General features: G+C 38.6%; 1 protein-coding gene across 1 annotated transcript in view; it reads left to right on the top strand.

Moving 5' to 3' along the window:
• Positions 1-4,113: 4,113 nt before the first annotated feature.
• The window catches only part of LOC145686019 (uncharacterized), a 28,905-nt gene continuing 20,966 nt past the window's right edge, over positions 4,114-12,052 (top strand). Inside the window, exon 1 of the mRNA XM_081758865.1 lies at positions 4,114-4,479. The gene's annotated coding sequence lies outside the window, so the exon portion shown is untranslated. The remainder of the gene's footprint in view (positions 4,480-12,052) is intronic.

Below are 12,052 nucleotides of genomic sequence, written 5' to 3'. Positions count from 1 at the left end.
TCGTATAGTGCCTGTTTTGTACCCTTTTGTGGTCCTATTTCCACTTTAGTGCGACAACGAAAATGGGTCAAAATGGCCTGCAAGTATAACGGAATAACTTAATGCTGTTCCGTCACCATCGAATGTCGCGGTCGTTTCCTTCACATTTTTTATGCATGATTTGTGTCGCTTTGTGCATCAGTGGAAGTGGGTCAAAATGGGCCTTGAAAGTGGGATGAATATGTCTTTTTCTGCCATATTTGTAGGTCCTCTTTGACCTACTTTCGGTGGCGCTCAAAACGTGAAGATGTGCGCAGAAACGATACAAAACAGGCTCTAAACAATGCGAAAGAAGCGACCTCGAAATTCGATACTGGTAAGACAATGGGTCATTTTTCTTCTAACATTGAATGACCATTTTGATCCACTACCTTGATTCACAAAACGTGGAAATAGGCTTACAAAACGGTAGAAAACACGCACAAGACGATGTGAAGGAAACGACCTCGAAATCGTTCCTGACGGAATAGCATTAACTTGTTCCGCCATATTTGTAGGATGACATTGACCCATTTACGGTGACGCACAAAACGTGGAAATATGCGCACAAAACGACACAAAAATGTAAATTTGGCTTAATTACATGGAAATTTTAAGTTTCTACGGTACGCTTAAATATATGGAAAATCTTATACATTTTTCCTTTACGTTGGCCTACTTTACGTTGATTTGGGACTTTCAAATTGTATTCTTTTTTCCACTTAAAAGTATCTATAATTCAACAAGGAAATAATTATCAATGATAATTATAATAATTATCTATATAATGAATTCATTGTAATTTGGTCCATGACAAACACTTTACCCTTTCGTACTAGCTGTTATGCCCGTTTCTCGCACGGATCAGATAAAATATCAATGTAAATAAACTGAACAACGGGAGAACAATTAAGAAACATTTCTAAAATTGGATATATTTTGTGTGAGTACGTGTGTTTTCATTGGGAAGGCTGATGGGGGCTGAATTTGAACGTAAACAGTATCGGGAATGTTACTATACATCTGAGTAACCCCGATAAATATGGATTCGACACAAATATTGGTCATTTTCTACTACTTTTACATGTCCCGGTGAACGCCCCCTCAGACCCCCTTGGTTCGAATTGTGAAAAAAATCATCTGGCCCCCAGCCGATAACGCGAAAACTATGAATGTGACACTAACATCTGCCATGTTCTACTACTTTTTACATATCCCGGTAAAAGCCCCTATGATCCTCTGGTTCCAATTTTGAAAAAACAACGCCTCTGGCCCGCAGCCGATGGGGGCTGTATTTGGAAGTCAACGCATGTGGAAGTATCATCATTCATCTCAGCAACAGCGAAAACTATGGATTTGACACTAATATCGGTCATTTTCAATTATTTTTACATATCTCGCAATTCCCCACCCCCGGTGACCCCCAGCCCGCATACAATAGTGGCTAAATTTGAAAATCATCGCTAATGAAAGTATCACCATTGATCGCAGCGACCGCGAAAACTATGGATTTGACACTAATATCGGTTATTGTGGGTTATTTTGACATGTCTCGTGATCCCCTTTATAGTACCCCTGTTCCTTAGCTGATGGGAGCTAAATGTGAAAGTAAACGCGGTCTTGAGTTTCATCATTGAGCTCAGCGACCTCGAAAACTATGGATTTGACATTAATATCGGTCATTTTCGATTATTTTTACATGTCTCGGAATTCCCCCCCTCTGGTGATCCAAGGCCCGCATACAACGGTGGATGAATTTGAAAGTCATCGCTAATGGTAGTGTCACCATTGTTCTCAGCGACCGCGAAAACTATGGATTTGACACTAATATCCGTCATTTTGAATTACTTTTACGTTTCGGTATCCCTTCCTTCCGTTGACCCCCGGCCCGCAGCCGAATAGGGTGAATTTGGAAGTTAATGCGATCGGAGTTTCACCATTGATCTTAGCGACGCGAAAAATATGAAATCGACATTAAAATCGGTCATTTTCTACTACTTGTATATGTCCCGGTAAACGCCCCCCTTGAGACCCCATGGTTCAAATTTTGTCAAAAACGGTTCGCCTTGGTGTGGGACCTGAACCAAAGTACCCGTGACCAAAATTGGGTTACTCTCGGTCAACTTGTCTGGTCCCCAGGCCGGTTCCGGTAAACGTTCCCATGAGACCCCCCCTAGTTTGAAATTAAAGAAAAAACTCTTCGTCTTGATCTGGTTCCTAGACCAAGCTAACCGTGACCAAATTTTGAAAAAAATTCGGTACACTCATCTGGTCCACAGGCCGCACAAAGATAGACAGGCAGACACGAACAAACTCTTTATTTTATTTCTATTTGAAAGGTCAGATCCGCCGTTATTGTAATAGAGCGGTGCTTGAGCGATTGATCGTAGAAATTCAAACTCCGATGAGTGATAATTTCATAGCCTTGTTTTATTACAAGTTTAAACTCTTTAGTCAGTAGAGAAGAGGGCGTGAGTCATAGTTCAGAGTTGATGACAATGGGTTTTAGTGGGTCCGTGGGTCACAGTGGGTGAGAGTGGTTCACGGTGGGTGGTGGGTCAGAGTGGGTCACGGTGGGTCGTGGGTCACGATGGGTGGTGAGTCAATTAGTCGTGGCTAAAGTTTTCATTGCCCCACGCTCTCTCTGAACTACAGTGTTGAAAATTAATCAGTAAAAATCAATTGCAATTGATCAATCAATTGAAAGTAATTGCTGTGGAAATCAATTGCAATTGAATTAATTGCCAATTAATTTCAATTGCAATTGAATGCCTGAATTCAATTGCAATTACTTTCCACTGCAATTACTTTCAATCAATTGATTAATTGCAATTGATTCTTCAGTATTAATGGCCAATTGCAATTAACAATTAACCATTACTTACTTCAATTGTTAATTGCAATTAACAATTAAATTTACAGATTAATTGTTAATTGTTAATTCAATTGAAATTTGCCCAACACTGATTCAAAGCTAGACGTATTCTGAGATTCTGATTTGTTCTCTCCCCAATGAAACGCCAATCAGAGCGCAATATTTTTCGACTAGCTAAGATAATATTTGGTAAAAGTGAAAGTACATTTACTTCTTCCATTTGTTGTTCATATTATAGTTGTTTTCAAAATCGCGACTATTGATAAAGTTTCATTAATATTAAATTATGTTACGGAATAACTTAATTCACATACATTAGAAATAAAACTCCCAAGAAAAATCCCAGACTCAAAAGTATCCCTTCATCTTAACAGTAGGCGAAGCAGGAATAGGCAAAACAGGAATTCCTGTTTCGCCTACAATCTTGATAACGAAGAAATCTTGATAAATATTGCTTTGAGACTAGTAGGCAGAACAGGAATAGGCGAAACAGGAAGACACCTTCCGAGCAGGTGAGAACACTAACCTTGAATTAAAATTTCGTCACATAGAACTAAAGCAAGAATAAATAAATAAATTTCTGCCACGTCGGACATTGGTATCAGTTATAAAAAGAAAGAACCAAACCTCAAAAGTGCCAAACATTCCCTAAGATGCATATACAAATCCCCCGCTTGATCTAGCTAGTGGTTAACGTGTAAGACTTCGGTACACGTGGTCCGGGTTTAATTCCCAATGGAAGTGCATTTTGGCGTTCACCCAGTGTCGTGACCGTAGTGCTTTCAAACGAGTCTGGTTGACCCGATCCGACCCGACTCGGGTCAGGATACTCGCATCGGGTCAGTCAATTCGGGCCACGGGTCGGGTCGGGTTGGTGTTCAACCTGACCCGACCCGACACCTTAATGAATTCACATGAATTCAATCAATTTTATGGTTAACGAAGAATTGTTACTTGATCACTAATATTTCTTTAGAACGAAAAGTTTTCCGAAAAAATATAACGGCAAATTTTCCACCTCGCATCATTACTTACAAGTTATTACGTTTTACATTACGCAGTATTAGTATATTGAATAAGGAACATGGACAATATTGGACTAGTTCCACATAACTGTACGTCACGATAGGTTAAAGCAACTACAATTTAAATTTAACCTCATACGAGTTAATACGAAACAGAAGAAGAAGAAGAATACAATTATATTCGTCTGTAAATGGTGGAAGAAGAAGAAAAAGAAATAAAGATTATTTTGTTTGCTTGGCATAAATTTGACATAAATGCATCATAAGTTCACAGTGCATGAGTAAATACTAGTCGAAATCAATAGATGTCAGGAGCAAGGGTTAAAAGGTCGGAAATTTTTTGTGTCTTCAATGAGATGAGGCTGGACTTAACTGCATTAATAACAATATATCAGGATAGAGGCGAAGCCTTAACTTTATTTATAACAATATTTAAGGAGGATCGAGGCAAACCTTAGACTTACATCTACGCCTCTGTCACCACGTAAAGGAATTTGTGGAAGGTATTTTCGTTCAGGATTCCGAGATGGACGTAGCAGTAAATGCAAGTATATGTGTATGGTATGTATATGGCGTTTGAGATTGTACAGAATAAAACGAAGGGTTACTCTTAATTTCTACAATAAATAAACGAAGTAGATTAAGAATACAGGACTTTTATTGAAAGTTTGCGGGTGGTATGTGTCAATTAACAAAGGATTTATATTTTACATACCTGATGTAATACTTCTGTTGGTAAATGTTTAGCATAAGGGGTCCAGAAGTACTTTAAAAATTCAGAATTTACGGGGCAAAGATATGTTAGGTTTAAGTACTTAGACGTAAGATAATGTAACCAAATCTAACCTAAACTGATCTAAACTACCCTAATATTAATAGAAATAGAGGAAATTCTATCAATTTTTCGAAAATTATGCAGAACCCCTACACTAGTACAATGTAACATAAACTAAACTAACGTAATGTGAACTAAAACTACCGAAATTGCAGATTAAAAAAAAAAAAATACCTGGGCCCCTTCTACTAAACATTGTCCTGTTTGTTACATGTGGAGGTGCAGTGTTGAAGACTTATCTAGATATATGTTACGTGAACTTTCTTAGTTGCCATACTTCGAAAATCAGTGTTCCCAACCTGTGGGGTCGCTGGGAGGTGACGAAGGGAACGCAAATTACTGATAGAAACTATGGCCTATGTTTAGCAGAAGGGGTCCAGCTTTTTTCTCTAAAAAATGTTACAATTTTGGTAATTTCTGTTCACATTCGGTTAGTTTATGGTAGGGTTAGTTAGTTTAAGTTAGGTTAGGCTAGTTTAGGTTACGTTAGGTTAGTTTAGTTTATGTTATATTAGTGTAGGAGTCCCGCATACATTTCCAAAAAAATGATAGAATTTCGCTTATTTCTACTAATATTACGTTAGTTTAGGTTTGTTCAGGTTAGCTTACGTTAGTTTATGTTAGATTAGGTTAGATTTGGTTACGTTATGTTACGTCTAAGTATTTGTATCACTCATTTCTCCTGTAAATTTTGTGTTTTTTTACGTGCTTCTGGACCCCTTGTACTAAACATACCCCGAAACTATATTTGTAATTATAAATATTACGAATGTTCGAACATAAAGACGTTAAATTTAAGGTGCTGGCATACTTTGCATGAACAGACGTGTTTATAAGGACCAGAGGCAATATTCGAGCTTTGTATTTCTTCTAGCAGAGCTCGCATTAAATGAGAAGCTTTATTACCACTTGAAGATTTACTTCAGGAGGGCTTAGTATACTAAAAATACAATCTGGACATATAGCATAAAAAGTTCAGTGTACAAAACACCAATGCTATCTAACGGTCATAGCAGGAGTCCAGCAGAGGGCCTTAGCGGTTAGAGAGGGGGTGCGTCCTTAGGGAGCAGGCTGTTGACAATGGGCCATATTTACAGTATAAAAATTGGCGTTATGCAGGTAAACAAATGGTGGTAAAACAAGAGATGTTAACGTGTTTCCAGATAAAACTCCGGTATTAACAATGGAATAGAGGTGAGCTATATCCGTGTGGGATACGAGAGGGATCTTCAATAGAATGGTAATTACATCATGGTCAAGGGAATATTGTAATAAGGAGACCTTTGTAACGGAGTAAAACAAACCTATGTCCGAAAGGTATACTGTATCACGTAATTGTTTGTTTCCCTGTATGTATTGGCGAGCAACATGGGATGGCAACAAACGCATAGTTAAACGATTGGCATATATATCTTCAAACATACGAATTATGTCTTCCCTAGTCAAGACAAGAGTCAAATTAGCAATAAGGAAGCCTTCTGTATTCGCAAGATGACAATACAAGGCTCCTAACGAAGACTGAATTCCTGCCAAAGTCCGTCTAACAGTAAGGACAACATCATGCATGATAGAAATTTCCCTGTGAAGCGTACGTTTAAGAGAGTCTATTTCCGACGCTAAAATTTGATCATGTTTTTCTAAGGAGTTGACCACACCATTTATCTTGTGTATTTGGTAAGTATTGTACGACGATAGTCCCAAGGTGGTAATACCAAGTAAAAAGGGAATAACAGCCCTTTTCGTACGACGATTGGAACAAGTTAAGTCGTCCCGTTTTTCCGCGAGTTGAAAATGACAAGGGATTTGAGAAATAATCCTGTCACGAAATTCCCGATCCGTTTCTCTATGAGACGACAAATGTCTATTCCAAGTAGGGCAACCAGACAATCGATAAGTTTGGAAGCCAAAATCCAAATGGATACGAACAGGTACAAAATAGGTGTTCGAATAAAGAAGGGCCAAGCCGTGGGATTGAAACTGTTCCAAGAGATGGGAATGAATACTGCGCGGACAGCGGGACTGAGAAAGAACTACCATCAGTAACCATGAAGACAATTACACAAACAAGCAAGATGACATGCTTCATGATGATAAGAAGGTTATTCACCTAAAGCAAGTAAAAGTCTACGCGTCTGCACGTAACTCAGCTGAAGCTGACACGACAAAACGAGAGAATTGCAGGATATGTGGTAGTCGGTATGAATATGGCATAGTAAACAATCGCGATAAAACTTACGCTAACTATAATGGTCTGTCTATGGATAATGTATTAAACATGGTCCTTAGGTCAGTGAAAATCTGGAGAAGTACAGACACCACAAAAATAGTACGTATGCGGACATCGAACTCGAGACGAGTTATCCATAGAAAAGTTAGTGCGGCCAACAAAACTTGATCCAGGGGGGGGCATGATGACAAAGTATCAGAACCTCGCACAAAGCCACGTTTAGGGCGTAAGGGCGACAACGACCAAAAAGTTGAGCGGGTTCGGACTCGTGCCCTGGCGGGGAATGAACGGGGAACCCCGGCCACAAAATCCAAGAGCGTTGGGAGTGCGTCGTTCTAGTAAAAGAAACACTCTGATGTTCAGCCATAAACAAAGCGAATATCCTTAAAGGCGAAGAGCCGTAAAAGAATAGTGAAGTCCCTAGGTACGAATGGCATTACAAAAGTAAGATGCATACAAAGCACGGGTACCACGTTGTGGATAAATCGGGTTTCAGCATCACGTTGTTTGTCCGCAGGACCACTACGGGAAAAGCGGGTTTCGGGCAATACGTTGTGAGCCTGGGGCCACAAGGGTACGAGCAGGGTGCGGCACCACGGTTCGTGTAAATCGGGTTTCGGCACCACGTTGTGTGCATATGCTCCTGAGTCTTACCTGGTCTCAGGGCACAGCGCACATTAAACGTTCTTGTCAAGATGAGGTTTCCGTACCTTCAACCTAGAACGTATCTTCATTTTTAAGTTATTGGGAGAGCATTTTGGGTGAATGAAAAGGTACACAGTTTCGAGGAGGAAATGTGCGAGCAGAAAGGAAATATTCATTCACAGCAAAGGCAATGTGTGAGGCTTTAATGCGAGTGCCTTTGTTTCTTAAAACGAATCTAATTTGAAATTTAATTCCCGATAGATTTTTGGGTTGGTGTTGGATTGGAAACAACACAGCCTAAAAGGAAACATTCAGATATGAGAGCAGGATGGAGAATGTATGTATAGAAACTGCAACTGTCTCGGATTTTCCAATAAATGAATACTACTTACGGCTTTGGTTCCAACCATTCCAGTTCGTAGTAGTCTGTATTAACACTCACACTAGCACTTCACTAATACACAGTTCCTGAAGGTTGTTAAGTGACACTAGTCCGAAAAATGAGGTGGGAAGGTTTTTAGTCCATTAAGCATCTAGATTGATTGGAGATTAACTCTGGGCGACGACCACTTATGAATCTGGACTCCAGCATCGTAGACTGCTAGGCAATTATCTCTTCCTTCTTTTGGGTATGGACGAAGTTTTCGATGATTTTCCCTCTTTTGGGAGGACCACGAGGGTGTCTTCTAAGGATCTGAAGTACCCTAAAAGTCTATGATAGTCCTTTTCTCATTTTAGGTATTTTCTTCTTCAGATTCGTATATGTTTGGATAACAAAATAACACAAATCGGAGTAGCTCGCGCACAGAGGTGTTGCGAGTTTGAAATACCGAGGTAAAAAGCTTAGTGTTACAAGTCCTTGCTTCTATTTGTAAGTTCGCTCGGCGTTGTTCGAAGGATCTGGCGTCCCTATCTCAGCAAATCAATTGCCTGTGATGAGAACGTTCTCTTCAGTGTGTTTCCATCTTATGTCTGCAGTTTCGTTGTGTGTGTGTGTTTGTTTTTTTTTTTTTTCCATTCTGCTCTATCTGCATGTTTGCTTCCGGCTAATGTTGAACTATTGCAAGCTAATTGCATGAGACGCGAAAAGAAATCGTTTCTATGCAATGTAAAATTAAATTTAGAATAATCGCGTATCTTTATTTCCTTTTTACTCCTTTCTGATTTATTTTGTATTCCTTTTAGAAATTACAAATTAGATCTGTTTTACGATATTGTATCATTGCGCAAAAGAAAATCTTCTCAATTAACAGTGTTGGAAACTCGATCATATGCAGAAAAAAACGAAAACATTGTCTGAATGGAATTATGAACTTGTTTCCTTATCACTGTGAAGAAGGATATAGCTTCGACACTTCTATTATCGTTGGGCCGCGGTAGCTCAGTTGTAGAGCGGTCACCCCCTGATGCATGAGGTCCCTGGTCCGATCACAGTTCGTGCCCAGTGAACTTTGTGGTGGACAAACACCGTGTACGTGGGATTTTTCTGGATTCTCCGGTTTCCTCCCACTTTATTCATTCCATCATTCATTTTTCATCATCACCGTCTCCTTTAGTCTAGCCGGCATACCTATGGGACGTAAACTTACTTCATTTACTGCTCTTAGCTTATAAATTCAGCGTGTTAACATGTGGTATAGAAAGTATACTTTATAAAACATGACCCAACAATAAAATAAGAACTAACTTGTGCTACATGTCTCCTAAAAACACGAATGCTGTCTAACAGAGCAAGGATAGGTGGGCAGTTGGAGGACCTGCGCGTAGTTGCGTCAACGACGATTTGTTTACACGCAATTCCCAGAATAGTGGAAAAATGCTTCGTATGGCATATAAACATGTCTTGCAGGTGGAACAGCTTTGCGGTACTTATGCATTCACTTTGTACACTACTTTCACATAGCACTTCACTTCATTTCTTCTTTATGGAGTACTACGTAGTACATTTTGCATTGTACTTCGTATTTGTACCAGATACATATGAGAGAGATTCAGATATAGCTATTGTGATTACTTGTACAATCTTATTTTGGAAATCAATTCACATGTTTCTTTCGTAGATTCAACAAATTTACCCCCCTCCCCCCTTTAAAATAGAATAGCACCCAGCCCGAAGAAACGATCAGTTATGGGACACTATCTAGTCTTGCTAGGATCGATCTGCATCTTTCACTTCCATGTTGCATCACATACTTCCTAGATTAGTTACTAAGACAGTAGATTTGAAACACCGTGCATACATTTCTCCGTAATTAATCGGCGTACAGTGGCAATCTTCGTTACCTTTTTCATTTATCTGAGGTTTAAGTTTCTCATAATTCTATCAGTTTCCTCCTAAATTTTCTAATTTGGTTGGTCAACTGCGGAACTTAACCCAAAAATAATACTTATTATAATAGTGTGCAGAACTTTTGGTGGAAACAAATATAAATTGATAACAATTATGATTATAAATCTTGAGTATTTGAGAATTGAGTACTGCCTCTGAAATCAAAAGTGTGTCAGAAGAATGAGCGGCAAGGAGAAGGCGTGAACTATTCAGGGTTCACGACGCTGGGGGAGGGGAGAGGGGTTCAACAGGTAAACGAAGTTGGGAAGCACTGCCCTACATTAATCAAAATTTCAAAACGGTTATCAGACTAGTGGCACAGATTTCATTGTATTTCTGAAAGAAAGTCGCGAAAATTAAAAGCAGAAAGGAAGGAAAAACAGAAACTAATTTCAAATTGCGCAGTGCACATGGTTGTAACAGATTTTATGTATATAACTTTTGCATGCCATCCGGTTTTCACTACTTTAATTTAAGTGTAGAATTATAAAACACACATCTTGTAAATATTGACTTACATGTGTGTTAAGTTAAGTTTAAGAGCACAACTTAAGTTTTTTTTTTTTTTTTAAAAAAAAAGGAAACTTGTCACAAATTATCTACTTATTGGTATTGCATTTCCAGTGAAATTACAATATCCCACGTAGCACAAGTGAAATTCAAGTGGGACCACCAAATAATCGTTCAAAAAAATTAAAATTCTATCACGAATTATCTTTCTATACCTCTTCGAAATATTTCCAGTGAGCAATGGAACAATACCTCATTTTGTGCAGTTGAAGTTCACATTTGCTGGCGATATGAGTATGTGCGTAAAAGGAAACAATTGCGAGGTTCTCGCACCAACGATTTAGGGCAGGGCGAACCTGCTGGGCCCGCGGAGATGCGTCCATAGGGAGCAGGTGTGAAATGGCGGTAGGTGTTTGCAAAGTCGATTATTCATGCGAAAACTAAACACTAACCTACGCTAGGTGGCCACAACATCGTGCTTTTTATGTTGTATTTACGAGCACCTTAAAGTGATTACTGATTGAATGTATGGAACCTAAAGCGCTACCTGTTGCATGTAGAAGAAAATTTGCTACCTATTTTTTGCGGTGAGTAATAGCCTTTCTGCTTTTTCTCACTGAATATAATCACCGCTCGCAATATTGTGATAAAAAAAAAGTATATTGATAAGTTGAGCTTTTGACTAGTAAGGTAAGTAAACTGGTCCTGGATACCTCATATAAGGACGCTATAATAATAAATTAACCCTTAACTGTGCTGGTGGGGTATTTTCTAAAGTACAAAACTGCATATTTTACTTCGAACAGGCTATAAGCATAATCCATACATTAATTTGTTCTATAATTATCTCAGGCTAAGCTTTTTTTTTTTTTTTTTCATTCATTCATTGCATTCACAACTGTATAAAGGTCTCATGTTGAATGTTGTTCTATATCTTAACGTGAAAGCACCTGATTCTCCCAAGGAAAGTCTAAAATCTGATAAAAATGACTTTCAATGTGATCACCTTAGATGTACGAATAATACACTAACAAAAAACTCCCAAAAACCAGGTGGGTTTTAAAGTGGGTTTTTTCAGGTGGATCCAACCCTGGACAAACGTCTTTTTTTTTTTTTTTTTTTTTTTTACCAGCACAGTTAAGGGTTAAAATAAATTACAACATACACTGATAGTAGCAAAAAACTATGTAAAGAGCTGCATAGGACTGGTAATTTAAATCCTCTGCACTGATTAGAATTGCCCGCCAGAGCAACTGAAATATAGACTAGAAACACGCACTGCAAGAAGAGTATATCTTTATTATTACTTTAAAGTGCATGTCATAGGAAATTACTCATTACAGAAACACATTGTTTTTTCTGAACATTATTGTAACTTTCCAGAATTCAGTTAACTAGTTATTTTTTTTTCTTCTTATTTCTGCTATTGAATTTTGTGTGAACACCGCACTGTTAATACCAAAGACGTTGCAATTCATTTCGCATTTGTTAAGATCTCTCACAAAACTCTCGCTACAGTATGCATAAGTCGTGTCTCGTGAAAAAATCCAAACGTGCTACTTTATTCTTGGGGTGAGTTTCTTTTGAT

Source organism: Thermobia domestica, chromosome 5, assembly GCF_964235325.1.
Source record: "Thermobia domestica chromosome 5, izTheDome1.hap1.1, whole genome shotgun sequence".
NCBI classification, from domain to species: domain Eukaryota; kingdom Metazoa; phylum Arthropoda; class Insecta; order Zygentoma; family Lepismatidae; genus Thermobia; species Thermobia domestica.
Note: the sequence above shows the minus strand (reverse complement) of the source record. Positions and strands in the feature narration are given on the sequence as shown.